General features: G+C 43.1%; 1 protein-coding gene across 7 annotated transcripts in view; it reads right to left on the bottom strand.

Moving 5' to 3' along the window:
* The window catches only part of SETBP1 (SET binding protein 1), a 354,347-nt gene that overhangs the window by 196,061 nt on the left and 142,582 nt on the right, over positions 1-15,704 (bottom strand). The window contains exon 2 of one of the 7 annotated variants that reach the window (XM_079109083.1): positions 10,554-10,617. The exons of the other annotated variants lie outside the window; for them this stretch is intronic. The gene's annotated coding sequence lies outside the window, so the exon portion shown is untranslated. The remainder of the gene's footprint in view (positions 1-10,553; positions 10,618-15,704) is intronic. 7 annotated transcript variants of the gene reach the window in all.

Here is a 15,704-nt window from a genome sequence, read left to right as displayed (position 1 = left end):
TCTCCTGCTGGACAGAAACAGCCCACAGGACAAAGTCCCTGTTTTTTCTTTCCTTACTGCTTGACAAGAGTAGTGCTTCAGAGCTCTCCAACCTGGCTTCCATTACCAGCTCTGGCCTTGTTAACTCTGCCCCTTTGAGCAGGTTGCAAAACTTCTCTCCACCTATTTTATCAACCCCCACAAACCCAAGTTCCACACACCTTCCTACATGGAACTTCTAGAAGGGTACACCATGGCATGAGCAAGTGAGAAGCAGAAAGTATCTCTCTCTCTCTTTAAGTCAGAGCAGTGTAGAAGTTGCTCAAAAGTTTTGGGGTTTGTGGGTGGGGAGGGAGATGGAGGAAAAATGAGGATGGGAGAAATAGTAGAGGGAGGGAGGAGCAAGAGGGGACAAGGCTGACATTTCTGACAGCACTTGGACAAACTATAAATCGAATAACACACAGCTGCTGATATCAAACGTGCCCTCCTTTTGCACTACATCAAAAAGCTTTCATTAACAACCAATTTATTTGAGGCAGAAAATGAGTTCCCTTATCCCAAACAAGTGTAGGATAAGGCAAAGCTAGAACACCCCACCCCACCCCACAGACACACATGGAACACATAAATAAATAAAAGCACAAGAGTGAAAATTGAGTCTTTGGAAAAACAAGATAAATAAAAACCTGGATCAAAGACAAAAAGATTTTGTGAACTTGAGAGGTCAACAGGACCTAAACAGAGACTTAATTTGTGGAAAATAACATCCCCTCTCATCTGCTGTGGGGACATTCGGATAGAGGTGCTTGTGAAGACTGGTTGTATTAGGGAGGTCCTGGATTCCTGGATAATGGTCAGAGAAGAGGCACAGAGACCAATCTGTCCATCTGTGCAGACTGTGTGAGGCACTATAGTGGATAAGCAGTGACTCCTGCCTCCACCTCTCTGCTCCCAAGGGCATCCCATCTGGCTGAAGAAATAAATACATGATGAACAAAGAAAGCCCTGAGACAGGCACCCAGCCATCAGGTGTGTGGATGCCAAGGAATGTGCATGGCCTGGGTGGGCAAGGTTCTCAGGCAGGACCTTGAAAAGCATGCATCAGGGGAATGCTACTCTGGCCCCTGCTCAGCCGTGGACCTCCCTTACTCCCTCCATGGATAAGTCACTTTATCCCTCTGAGACTCAGTCTCCCCATATGCAAAATGAGAGTCCCTTCAGGGCAGTGGCACAGTTGGGGAGCTGCTGCAACCACTCCAGTCCATTGCTGCTGGAAGTCAAAAATCTACCATTGGTGGGAAACGTGTATCTGTTTGTAAGTGTAGATGTGAATCCTCCTTGTTTTCAAATGTTGGCAAAGTCTGGTAAAACACTGCATAGGTAAAAAAATAGAGGTCTGTGAAATGAAGGCAGCCCCCGAGTTCCTAGAGTCAGATGTCTGCATAAGATGCTGCTATACGGGCCTTCTAGCTTTCACACTATAGGACTGCCTGACCCTCTTGCTTAGTTCCTTATCTGCACATACCACGTCTGAATAAAGAAGTAAATTAGCTAAAGAAGGTCCAACTCCCAGGATATCCTCAGGCACAGCTGGGGATAGCTACAGGCTGAGACATCTGGCCATAAGTATCTCTGGCTGAGCAGCTGGCTAACCCCAGCTTCCTCTGTGGAGCATGAAGGGACAGCCCTAGTAGGTCTTCAGGGTATCCACCAGCTTGCAGGTCAAGGCCGATGATGATGTCAGTATCTTCAAGTGGTTTTGATTAAACAGTCAATGGGAATCCACCTGAGAGACCAGGGATTGCACGTACAATGGAACCTTTATTTAGGTGGGACATGAAGCCACTCATAAGCAGGGCAGCTGGCCCAAAGCTCACTTGGAATTGGAGGATGTATGTTTTGCCTTCCTTCCACACACCTACAGTCTCTGCCACCCTTGAGTCTAACTCCACACTCCACTAGTTAATGGGTGGGGTGAAGATAATTCCTCTTCATGGATCTGTAGCCTGTGCAGGCCTCCCAACCAAAGAAATAAAACTAAAACAAAATACAAAAATCAAAGTTAGCTCAAAGTGATGGAAGGTTAGGTACCCTAAGGGTCTCTCTGAGGCATTGGTTGGGGGCACTCCAAGTTGTTGCCTTCAGAGCCTGAAACCAGGGTACAGTCACCTGCTCCACCTTGCGGTACAGCTATCCCCAGAGAGCTATGTTGTGAGGAGTGAAGCTCCAGGGCTTTCCTGTCTAGTAAAAATCGACAATTTACTGTAATTTGGTTGTGATTTAACAATGCTTTTAAAGGAGGAAGTAAATGGCCCATAAAGTCTGGTGACCTCTTCGCTCCTGTGTGCTTCCCAGGCGCTCCCTCTGAGCTGGTGCCCTTCACCCAGCCCAGGCCTCCCAGGGGAAGGCCAGAGATGACAAGCTGCCAGTGCAGGGAGCCTGATTCCCACAGCCCGTTGCAATCTGCACTGTCCTCATCTCTCCCTGTCGGTCTCTGTCCCTCTCCGACTCTTTCCTTCCCACTTTCTACCTTTCTCCTTTCTTTGCTTTCCTCTTTCCTGAACAATGAACATTGAATGGCAATTCAAATCTCAGTCTCTCCTGAAAAACCTCAGCCAGGGAGGCAGCGTGTCACCCATATTTATGAGCTTTAAATGGCTTTTATCAAAGTGAGGTCGCACTAAATCACGCCCGAGCTGTCATAAATACAAATGACTCGACATAGGCTGCAACAAGCCTTCGGGGAAAATTATATGATGTGCTGTTGCAGTTATGGTATATCACACGGGGAGCTCATATATTTCCGCTGGCAAGGTAATCCGATCCTTCAGAGGACTCTAATAGGTGAAAAGAGGCGGTTAAGTCAAAGAGAATCACAGTGAGATGGTCACATGCCTAACAAACCAGAGACCCTTCTCAGGATGCTGATGAACCAGTCTATTCATAGGAAGGAGGTAATTGATGGGATCTTACATATTTTATGGGGATTTCCTTATTTAGAATCAATCAATTAATGATGAAGACTAGTTGATGGGCACTGAACTAGCAGTCAAGGGACTTGTAGCTCAAGCACTAAATGTAGTTACATGACTTTGGTCATAAATAGCTTTAAAATATGTCTACAAATTCTTAGGTATTGCTCCTCTTAAAAGCTGGAGTCAAATCCCTCTTCCCTCAAGTGGCCCTCCTTCAGTGACTCCCTGCTACTAGATGGCCTGGCAGAAGGGAGGTGTGAGATTTCCAAGACTAGTTCATCAAAGCATTGTGGCCTCTTCCTTGGATCACTCATTCTAAGAAAATCCAGCTGCCATGTTGTGAGGACTCAAGGAGCCCCATGGAGAAAGCCACATGGTGAAGAACCAAAGCTTCCTGCCAAAAGCCAACTCTGATTTGCCAGTGTGTGAATGAGCTGCCCTGGAAGAAAATCCAACAGACCCATAAGCCACCATGTGACTAGAGCCAGGGCTAACATCTTCCTTGACTGCAAACTCATGAGACTGTGAGCCAGAATGGCTCAACCAGCTTGTGACCCACAGAATATCTGACAGGTCACAAATGTTGATCATTTTAATCTACGAAGTTTTAGGGCAATTTTCATGCAGCAAATGATTGCTAATATAGAATAGTTAAACTCTCCAGGTACTGGCTTCCTTATTTTAATATTAAGAATAGATGGATCATAGGTTCCAAACCCTAGCTGCATATTAGAATTCCTTGGATGTTTTTTAAAAGCACTTAATGCTCAGGTCCTATTTAAGACCAACTGAAGCCGAGTCCCTAAGCATGGTGGGGCCCCAGCACTGGCATTTTTCAAAAACTCCGTAGGTGATTCTGAATGTACTGCCAGGATTTAGTACCACTTGCACTCAATGCTTTTCATGTTCTGAAATACTTTTTTCAATTTTACAAAACCCTTGGCAGGTTTGGGAACTGGGGATGTGAGAGCTGGGCTATTTGTTCATTCCCATCTCCCTCTCATTACTCCAGATGCCTGGATACCATCCAGGAGAACCAGAGACAATTCTTTTTTTTTTTTTTTTTTCCAGCTGGTGAAACCTGGCTCAAGACAAAGAAGTATATTTTAAGATGTAAAATGTCATGACAATAAGCACGAATTCCGGGAACAGGGAAAACCACCCCAATCCAGAGGAGAACTGACATACATCAATTCTTTTGACCCAGTTCAGGGAAAAAATTAAAAGTGGGCCATTCTTAGATTATCATTGTCATATTGCAAAAGAGGTACTGTACCAGCACGAACCCTTGCAAAAGCAGCACCATGAAACTGTTGTGGTTTAGCCAGTTGGTGGTGGTGCAAGGGGACACGCTGGAATTTGACCTAAATTGACTCGCTTTTCATTCGTTGTGAGAAGGTGGACAAGTCAGTTCTTGTTTCTGACTTGGGATCCACGTGTGTCAAAATGGAATTTACATATCTGCCATATTAACCATGTCCCATGAAATATTGAGGAAACAGAGGTCGAAAGTCTTATAGAAAGTAGTAGGCATAGTCGTGTGCTCTGTGCTTAAATCACAGGCACCTACGGAGAGAAATGCACGACCAGCCCGGGTCTCCACTGCAGGAAAGATAAACACGAAGTAAACAAGTAAAATAAAATAGAAATTGATATGGATCAAGAAGGCAACTTGCACCTAAAGAGAGAGATCTCCTGTTTTCCTGCTCAGCAGCTAACAAAAGCCGCGTGTCATTATGCTTGTTCTCCACCTGCTCTTCCTGAAGTTTCAACACACCCCTCTGTGCCATTCCTGGTATGTAGCAAACATCAATTTGGCCCTTCGTTTATCCATCATTTCACTCAACCAGTGTTTATCATGTGCTTACTACACACAGGTACCCTTTCAAGCCGTACCGAAGGAACGCTTATCGCATCCTTTAATCTCAAATCACCACTTATCTTCATGATCCTCTTTGGGCCTCGACTCCTTGTTATAACCTAAGGCAGTCAGGACACCCCATAATACTGCACATTTGCCTCAACCTTGATGTTATCTCCAGTGCTGGCAGCTCATTCTACTCAGTATAGGACGGGACTCCCAAGACAATAAAAGATCCCTAACAGCAGGGCCATGCCCCACGGCTCTCCATATCTTCTGTAACAACACCTGGGTGTCTGTGAGATGCTCAAAAAGCCAGTGTAGGCTGATGGGCAGCCCCACCACACCAGGAGCAGGGCTTGCCCTGCATCCTGAATCCATCTCCTTCCTTCCATATCCTCCCATCAGTCTGCCCATTCTCTGGGGGTGACTGAAGTGGAGAGAAGGGAGGAGGCTGTCTATTTCAGCTGAATGACGGCTGCCTCCTCACCCTCAGTTCCCTCTGCAGGGAGCACATTTTCTGTGGTTGATTCACCTGCCTGAACTTTTTAAGATGCTGCCAGATGAGATTTCAGCCTCTCCAGGAGCAGCCCTTTCCAGGTCTCTCATCTGTCTATTCTGTAATACTTAATTCCTTGGAAAGTAGCAACGAGAAGGCTGGGTTTTTTTAAGATATTAAGGGAATCATTCATTGCTGAGAAGTCACATCAGGGTCTCATCCTTCAAACCGACAGTGGAGTGTGTATCAGCCTGAGAAAGAGCATGATTATTAGTTTTAAAGAGCTTATTTCATTCTCTTAAAAATGGGATCCGTTCATCTTCGTCACATCTGTCTCTGCGTGGCTCCTGCATGCCACAACAACTGTCGGCTGCAGGCATTATGTTATTAAGGTTTAGTGTGCGCATTGTGGGGAGGGGTCTGCCTGGGTGTGCATGTTTTCTAGGGAACAAGCAATGAGATTTAGAGCATGGGTAATTAATGGGGTTGATTTGCTCATCTGCATTCATGAAGGGCTGGGAAGACGGTTCCCATCCAGCCCACCCCACACCTCTTCGGCCAGAGGAAGAATGAACCATGGCTACAGCCCTCTTTGTAAGTAGCAATAAGCAAGGCCTCAGGGTAAATCACCGTACTGAGGGATGCAGTGATGAGAGCATAACTGTGATATTCATTTGTCTTCCTCACACCCCGGGGACTGCTTAGGTTTGGCCAGGTGACCCTGCACAGTTGCACCAGGAATTTCAGATTATTCTCAGTACCCCATAAAGAGCTGCTTCTTGGTTCCCAGACACCTTCTCATTCTGTTATGAATAAATGAAGGCAAGAGCTGAGATGAAGAACCAGATGAAACTGAGTAGAACCTTCTACGGTTTTGACCTATGTCGAACCTTACCAGGATCTGAAGTAAGTATAGCACAACACTAAATGTCAGTACAAAAGGAATAAAGAGCAAGAGACTTGTGCATTGGGTTAGGTGGTGGATAATATGGAGTAGGTCATGCAACGCAAAACTGAATGCCGAGGAGTGTTAAATGTGGCTCACTAAATATTAGGGATGACTGAGGAAGCTAAAGGAAGGCCAGGCACGGGACATTCCTGGCAGATGGGACCTGCAAGGATTCTTTAGACTGGGAACATCTTCATTACAGAAAGAGGAAAAAGGGCAAAGCAGGCACAAGAAAGCAAGAAAAAATAAGCAACGATGGGAAGGAGACTGGAGAATTATGGAAAAATGACACACACAACTTATCCAAGAGAATGGTGGACTGAATTTCTTTCAGGGTACCAAGAGAAAGAAGTGTGTTTGCACATGTCACTGCATATACCAATGACTCTAGGGTAGATAATCTAAAATGACAGACAATCAAAACATCACTTAGCAAATATCTGTGTCTTAGAGTTCATATGGATGGGTCAGAAGACATGAAGCTTGCAAGACTTTCCAAGAAACAACACAATGCCTCCAAAGACCTGAGGTAGGAGGAACTGAGGGGCTGTCACATGATCCTAGGATTGCATTTGTCCATCTCAGTTCCTGCTTGCAGAAATGAACAGGATCAACTCACAGGCTGAGGCAAAACACTTGCATTGCCCAATGTAGTAGGGCCAGGGCTCCCCACACCCCACACACTGGATGCAAGGTAGGCAGTTAAATGAAGACCATGTACAAAAGTCACATTCTCTCAGATTCTGTAGAACTAGAATATGATAATCCCACATTCATTATCAAATAAAATATATGCATTTTAATCAATAATTTAGAAAGTAAACAATTTCACAATGGGTGCAATCACAATGCTGATAATTTGCCAGCAAATCATTTAGCTCCAATGGAGGGACAAAGGCCAGCCTCTTCCAGGAAGCCTGCTTGACGCTTTTTTGGCCAGAATGAAGCACTCATGCTTTGTGCTCAGATCACACTTTCTACTTCCTTTGTGCAGTCAGTGTCAGCAATGGAAGGGGGGCATATCAAAGACTGCATGGGCTGAACAGAGACCTGCATCCCTGGTTCTTGTGTGGTGACCACCAGTGCTGCTGGCTTCCAAGACATCAAAGTCCTCAGCCTGTGGAGTAGAGCCTGTCCTGCCCTCTGGCAATGCTTCATGGAGACTGGAAAGTATAAACAACTCAAAAAATTAACGTGGAAATATTCTTAAAGAACAAATGGGAATGGATGCTGAGAAAATCATGGCCACATGCAGTTGCAAAAAAAACCAATAGGGATGTAAGTGATAGTACCCAACAATGGCAGTGACTCAAACAGGAAGTCAATTTTCATTCTTATCTTTTTTCCTTTTGCTCTTTTTCATTTTGTTTCAGAATGCCATACCTGTCCTCACTTCAGTTCTGTCCTGTACACACTGTCTATCTTACATATGCAGCTAAAAACAGATTGCAGCAAAACTAAACCGCAGGAGGAGCTGGAAGAACTGAGGGCAGACAGTTGTCATTTCCTGCCCTGGCCCTTAGGTACATGCTTCATCCTGGTTTTCTTCTTCTCATCTGCCAAATGAACAATAACATGTCTATGTTCACCTACAATTTTCCAGAATAATATTGAAAAGCAACAAACACTATGCAAAAGAAATAGTTTGAAATAGCAGACATGGTTGCCAAGAGTCTTCCAAGCATTGTTCTAGGCCAAGGAAGAGAAGGAACCTGGAGTGGAGGGGAAAAGGAGAAGAATCACTGAACTTGGAAGCTCTGAAGTTCTAGCACTTAAGCCTGGTTAGGCCTGAGGGCGCTGCACCTCTTCTTTTCCATGGTTTTAACAATCTGATACCCTTCCTTGTACCAAAAATGCTGAAACATGTGACAGACAGAACTGAACTGAAGACAAAGTACAGTATTCTTTAAAAAAATGAAGGAGAGCATAGAAAGAAAAGATAAGAAATGAGCTCGGTAGGCTAAGGCAGGAGGATTGCAACTTCAAAGCCAGCCTCAGCAACTTAGTAAGGACCTAAGCAACTTAGCAAGACCCTGTCTCAAAATAAAAAATAAAAACGGGCTGGGAATGTGGCTCAATGTTTAAGTGCCCCTGGTTTCAATCCCTGGTATCAAAAAAAAGAAAAAAAGAAATAAGAATGAAAATTTTAGCGTATTCAGAAAGAACTGATATGTACTTGAGTGTTTGTGGAAACTTTTCTGGTATATTTAGTGGAAGAAACTGAATTGGAAACATGTAAAGCATGTAGATATCATTTACATTTAAAAGAAAAAAACATAAAAATTAAGAAAATGAAGTCTGTGACTATGTTCTGAAAAAGGACAAGGTACTGTTCTAATGGAAAGGACTGTTCTCCATGGCCAGACGCTTCATAGGATTATTGGCTGGGCTGAAAGGCAATGCAGGCTCCCCTAGCTACCCAAGTCCAAGAAGGTTGCAGGACCAGAAGGTCTTCCCACTGGACTAGGGGCTGAATTTTCATTGTTAAGCTAGGACTTTTTGCTCTCAGGATTCTTTTAAAAATGCAAATACTTCTAGAAAGGCTGATACACATACCTACCAAATTAGGGAGAATAAGTGGCTAAGTGGTCACCAAGTTGTTCTGGAAGTCACCACCCTCCTCCAGTTTGGCAGTGTGAACTCAACAAACAAACCTCTCGACCTTGGGAGCATCAGCCCCTTTATATGGGACACAGGATCTCTAAACTCTAAAATGAAATTGCGTAATGTATCCAATGAAGGATTACCAGGTAAAATATACGACAATCAGTTAAATTTGAATTTCAGATACACAAATCAATCATTCATGGGGAAAAAAAAAAAAAAAAAGCATTAGAGGGAGTACTTCTTTTGGAGGGGGTCTCCCAGAGACAGTTGCCTGAACACTGAGGGGCCACTTCTTTGTCTGTGGCCTCACTCCCTGTTGTTCCTCGTGACACAGTGGCCTTCATAAACACAACTGTCATGACCTCTAGTCCCTCTTTATACTCAATGGCCCATGCCTGTTGTTCTAGAAGCTCCTAGAAGGCCCATTTGATCTGATGCAGCTTCTCCTCTCCAGCCTGGTCTCCTGCACCTTCCATCTCACACTTCATAAGCCAGCCACACACTTGCCTCCCTCATCTGCTTAGAGAACTCCTTGTCCAAGATCCTAAGATTGCACCCTCTCTGGGGACAGTTCTGGGGAACTGTCCTGGGCTCCTCTCTCCCTCTTTTCATTTTGGTCCTCTACTGTCTCCAGGGGGACTTCTGCCAAGCAAAGTACCAGGCTGGGTTCTAGTTCATGCATTCCCCTATTGATCATGCTCTATACAACTCTTTGAGGACAAATAATTCTGTCTCAATTGATCTCTCAGCCTCAAGTCCCTGCTCCATCACCTGGCACATGATGAACACACAGTAATTATCAACTGATTGATTTTTATGTTTACTAGTCCCTGTTAACCAAAGACATCCAAAGAGGAATCGATTAGACCTTGCTTTCCCATTTATGTGCCTCTTCTATGACTACCAAGGGTCGCTAGTCATCTCTAGGACTAGCCACCTTTACTCCTTGCACATACCCTTCCTATTCTGGCAGACACTAAGGAAATCTTCCTTTCACTTGACAGCTCTGAGTTGGCATTTACCATTTTATCATCTACACTGTCATTTTAATTTGTACTCACTTGGCAATTAACCATATATTCCCACATGCCATCTCTTGACTTACTTACTGTAATGTTATTCCCATCAATGAGTATCTCCAGATAGTTTCTCTATCAAGGTCTCATACCGTGTTCCTGCTGAGGACAGAAGCCAGGAAGTGAGGCCCCAGTCCTCTGGGTGCTTGGAAGTTAAAACTAGAGGTAACCCACAGTTCAGTAGACCAGTCCTTGGAAAGCTACACACAGGTGCTCCTCAACTTAACAATGGAGTTACAAAAACCCATCGTAAGTCAAAAACATCATCAGTTGAAAATTCATTTAACACACCCAGACTGCTGAGCTTACAGCTTAGCTGCACTATACCTGAGGAGTGTGAGCTGTATCCCCTAGTGACCACATGACTGACTGACTGGGGGCTCTGGCTCCCAGCCACTGCCCAGCATCACCAGAGTATCCTAATGCACAACTAGCCTGGGGAAAAATAAAAATTCAAAATTTGAACTTCAGTTTCTACTGAGGTGTATCGCTTTTGTACCATAGCAACCAATGCAGAAAAATCATCAGCTGAACCATCCCAGGTCAGGGGCTGCCTGCAAGGGATTCACACCCATTACCTCACAGGAAATGAGAAGTCTGATACCTGCCCCAGGTTTCTGCTAATGTCTGGAGTCCAGTCCTGTTTTTCTTAGGATTGATTTTCTATTCTGATAGAAAAAAAAAAAAAAAAAAAAACAGGATCATTCCTCATTCCCATCCACAGGCCTTTCTTACTCTGCTCTCACCTGCATCAAAATTTTCAGTCATTTTTTTATGCACAAAAATTTGTTTCCTTTTATGCTTTGCCTGGCAGGTCTCCCCTTTCACACCCAAAACAAGGTATTTAACAAAAGACCACACATTCTCCTGGAGGCAGAATCAAAGGAAAACCTGATAATTTGAAAGATCCTTTATCTTCTCCTCTTTCTAACTAAAATAACTATTACCTGAGTATGAGCTATCAGCCAGGGGATCCTGGGTAAAACATGACCATTTCTGACCCAGGAAATGTACCTCTGCAGACTGAGTTCTCCAGATCTAACGTGACTAGCCCATCTTTGCCCATCTGCACTGTGGGCAGGAACTGCTTCTAGCCCTCCCCTTTGGACTCTGCTATCTGACTTGGCCCTTGTTTCCTGATCTCCAAATATCCAGCCCTATTTTTCTGCTACTCCTAGCTCCACATGATGCAGGAAGGTCAAGGTGCCAAGGGAAAGGCCTGGGTTTTGGTACCTTTGCTGCACAACCTGGCCCTCCGAACTCTAACACCCCTGTCGTCCTCCAGTGACCTTGCTCGTTCTCCCAGTCCTCTGGCTATAGCAAAGCACCACACTCCACTTCCCATAACACTGGGGAAAAACCCAAGTTCCAAGAGGTCCTCAGTAGCTTTCCTTCCTCCAGAAAGATTTTTCCAACCCAAACTCTACTTCTTAACATCAAACCCGCTAAAAGCAAAGTTCCTCAAACTTGAGCATGTGGCAGAAATACTTGGGAGACTGAGTGAATTAGCAGAGCCAGGTGAAGAGAGGGTTCACCTTTTCAGTCTCCCAGGCAATGGAGATAGCTGAGTCCTCAAGAAGGCACTGGGTTTTCATCATGCCCACCTTATGGGCTCTTGAACATATCACCCATTATCCTAGTCCTTAATCTGCTGCCTCTGTAACACATGATGGGCCTGGAGTGACACTGTGTTTTAAGGCATGGACCTGGCCTGTTGCAGACAGATGTCCAATGTGATGAAAATACAGTATGAAATGCTTCAAAGGCCAGGGAGCTGGTAAAACTGGAACCTGGCTTGCAGAAGAACGTGCACTTTGTGTAACCCACCTAAAGTGGCAAGGGGTGCTCAGGCAGTCCTCCCCATTCAGGGGCCAGCAGGGCCCAGGGAATGAGAAGCTAGCCGCAGGGCTGCTAGCCATGCTACTGCAATCAGAATCCAGACACTGCATCAGTTTTTCCTCAAGGAGGCAGGGCAGGTGAAATGAGGTTGAGGAGAGGGACCCAGATGACACTGAGTTTGGAGACATAGGTTGTACCTAGGAAATAAGTATTGGTATTTAATTCTGGCATGACTGCTTTGCATTCTGGGATTCTGAGGAAATGACCAAAGAAAGGGTTGGAAAAGAATGCTCTGATGAGATGCTTCTCAGAGAACCAGGGGGAATTAAGATTCCCAAACTATCAGGACTATTGATTCAGAAGTTCTGGGGTAGCCCAAATCTGGCCTAGAAATCTACATGCTACAGAACCTCCCCCAAAAGTGGTTATGTTCATGGATGTTGACCAGAGAAGGAATGGCTTGGGTTTCTCATGTGATGGAGACCTAGGCCCTTTTCAGTTCCATGCTTCTAATGTATAAAGGATATAACGTCTAACGTCACCTGACTGGTCTGTCAATCAAGAACTCCGGGCCATGAAGAAAGTTCACTTCTTCACCCTGAACCCAAAGACGATGTGTTCTCTCAAGACACGGGAAGTGCTTTTTTCCTCATTCTTACCATTTTCTAAATCAATCTATTGAATAAATGATCAACAAATATCTATTGAATATCAGTTCTGCATTTTCTGCCCTCGTAGGGAAATTAAAAAAAAAAAAAAAAAAAAAAATTAAAAAGGAGCCTAAATTCCGGACAGCAGGAGTGAAAATCCTGTAGGATCAACACAACTCACATCAACACAGCCATGGGCACCCTGAGGCAGAAAGCAGGGCTGGTGAATGAAAAGAGGGGATGGTGTATGTGGGAGAAGGGACAATTCTAGTATAATCAATATCACAAACATTGAACGCTATTTATTTTAATTCGGAAGATCCATATACCTTGTGTAACCCAAAACCAATGATGACAACAGTCTTCATTTATGGAATACTTAAAATGGGCCAGACATGGTACAAAAGAGTTTACTTTACATATATATTTTCCTTAATTCTCCCTATAACATGATAAGGTAAGTACAATTATTTTCAAGTTATCAATAAAGATTCTGAGCCTTTTGCCTATTAAATCACATAGATCATGCTGCACAGCTTATAAGAGAAGGGGTCAGAATAGTTCTATCTGGTTCCAATAACCCATGTATTTTGAGTATTAGTCTTGTGTGTGACAATCATGAATAATCTATATATAATATAATTAAATGTCAGAACTGGGCAAGATAACTAAAAGGCATAATGGTACCCAGAGGGAGAAACAATTAAAGAAGTTTGCAAGCATTAGGAATAAATGTCATGGAAGAGAGGGACCTTGGGAGAGAAATTCTGCAACTGACTCATCTAAGGACCTCTTGATCACATGTAGGACAGAAGTGGGAAAGCTCTGGGAATCCCTAGGAAGAAGGTTATGTCTAAAATGCTCCAGGAAAATGAGTCAAATTGAGTTCAAGCTCCATTCTCCACTTCTCATGGGGAAGGAATGACAGGCAAAGAACAATTCCCCACTGGCAATGTTCATACACAGGCATCTACTGGATTCTTAGACTGTTCTTCCCCCCCCCCCCCCTTTTTTTTTTTTTTTGTCTTTTAGGAGAGTTGGGAATAAAAAAAAAAAAAAGAATGAAGAGACAGTTCTATACCAAGCCTTACCAAATGAGCATTCTGGAAAGTCACTGAGCAGAAAATTGAATTTAAGTTTCTTCAAATGATACATATTCCCCATCCACCCAATGCTCTCTATAAGGAAGTCAGAAACCTAGGAAACACTTCAAGTTGGAGAAAACACAATGTACTATTTTGTGAATCCAGGCTGCTAGAATCAATTCAAATTCCCAAAGTATAAGGCTCTTCTCCCGCTCTCTCCTCCATAAGTACACAGTAACCTTCAGACTACTTGCAACAGTTATGTCTTAAAACTTATGTATAGTTTTCCTACATTCACCGTTCACAGAGGATGAAAATAAAATTGTATTCTGACCAAGGAAGCAGACTAGTATCCCCAGTAACTCTGCTCTCCAAAGGCCGCCCAACCCGTTCCATCTAATTAAGAGAATAAGCAAAGCACCCTTAACTCAGACAAAAAGAGGTGGGAAACTCTGGTGTGTCTGGAGAAGTGCCAAATATCTCCCTTACATATCTTCTCTTTTTTCAGAAATTCTCTATTTAGAGATGCTCCTCAGTTTTTATAATAAAAGACTTATTAAATTACAATTGGCAAGACCCCCCCCCTTTTAAATCATCTTGGCTCATTCACAAATTTTATAGCTAGCTTGTATGAGGATTTCCTTTAAAAATGTAGCAGCACTTCCCAAAGTCAGTGTGTTCTATATACCACCAGTTCCTTCTGATTCTAGATCTTAGTAAGTGTTCCATGGTCATATCAGTTTGGGAAATAAGAAGATTTTATCATCTCCTCACTTTCCCTTTTGCAGATTTGTAATGCAAATTTTGTACTGTATTGAACTGTATTAAAGAATCCAGGAAGTTCTTCTATGAAGAATCCAACAGTTTTTTCCCCCAAACATATTTAGCTGCTTAATTATTTTTAACAATACAATTCCTACTAACACACAGAGGAATGAGTGTTCTCATGTAAGTCATTTGGAAAATGCTGCATCATATCATAGTTGTTCTCTTTGTTAGGAGGAAAATCCTTCATGATTAATATTTTATACTAACTCGCATTATTTAGGACTTGCCAAGTGCCAATTTCCACTTGACAGGAAGGGTTAAGCAGTGGCAAAGAATGTGAATGTGTAGAACGATCTGAGATGTGCAAAACAAACTTGGACAACAATTTGGCCTTGAGCATGGCCAAATTTTACAGGCGTGACTATGTCAGGTCAAAGGGATTAAAGACAAGGATTCAACCAATGTACCATGCTGCTTCTCTGTTGTAGAAATTCTCCTGGTCTGACCTTTAGAACTCCATCTGCCCCAAGAGTATGACTTTCTACTACATGGCTACTTAGTATTACAAAGCTATTTTCCAATACTTTTTTGGTACTGCCTAAGCATAAACAGGAGGGTGTTACACAGTAGATGTCTAGTGATGACTTGAGATTAAATTCAGGCATGTTGCCAAGACAGAAATTTGACCATTCTTCAGCAGAATGGAAGCTAGGATGTGACTTGATCCAGGATTTCACTTTACAAATTCTTACTCTTCCTAAGTTTGTTTTTTCTTTCTTTTTTTGTGTTCAAATATTTTCAGTTGACTTAACAAATTTAAAATCTAAATACAGTTTAGACCCAAGTGCATCAGCAGAATTCAGTCTGATCAATACAATTATAACTGACCAAACAGTTTGGGGGATCATTAACAGGTACCAATGCAACAAAGCAAATTAATAACATGCACAAGACATGCTGTGCCTGCAATCTTGAAGATCCAGAAGGTATAGTGGGAACCCAAGTTTGTGATACCTTCTAAAAGTCTTATTCACAGCTTCAAAAACCCCAAATGGATCCAAACAAATCTTACACTGGAAACAATTTCTCTGTACTCCTTAAGTGGGTAGCCTACCATTAAATAGAGATCAGCCTGCTCAGAGGAGTTAGGAAAGACATTTCCACTGCTTTTCATTCTTTTCCATTTCTCTGGTAAATGCAAGTAGTAAAAGGATCTTATCTTAGTCAATTTAGGCTTCCGTAACAAGATAATGTAGAGTTAGTAGCTTAAACAACAGAAATTTGTTTTCTTGTAGCTCTAAATAAAGGCTAAAAAGTCCAAAATCAAGATTATACAGGTTGAGTACCCCTAAACTGAAACTCTCAAATCTGGAACACTCCAAAATCTGAAACTGCTTGAGCACCAACATGGTG

Source organism: Sciurus vulgaris (genome assembly GCF_902686455.1).
Source record: "Sciurus vulgaris genome assembly, chromosome: 13".
NCBI classification, from domain to species: domain Eukaryota; kingdom Metazoa; phylum Chordata; class Mammalia; order Rodentia; family Sciuridae; genus Sciurus; species Sciurus vulgaris.
The sequence above is the reverse complement of the archived record's forward strand: the minus strand, read 5'-3'. Positions and strand labels throughout refer to the sequence as shown.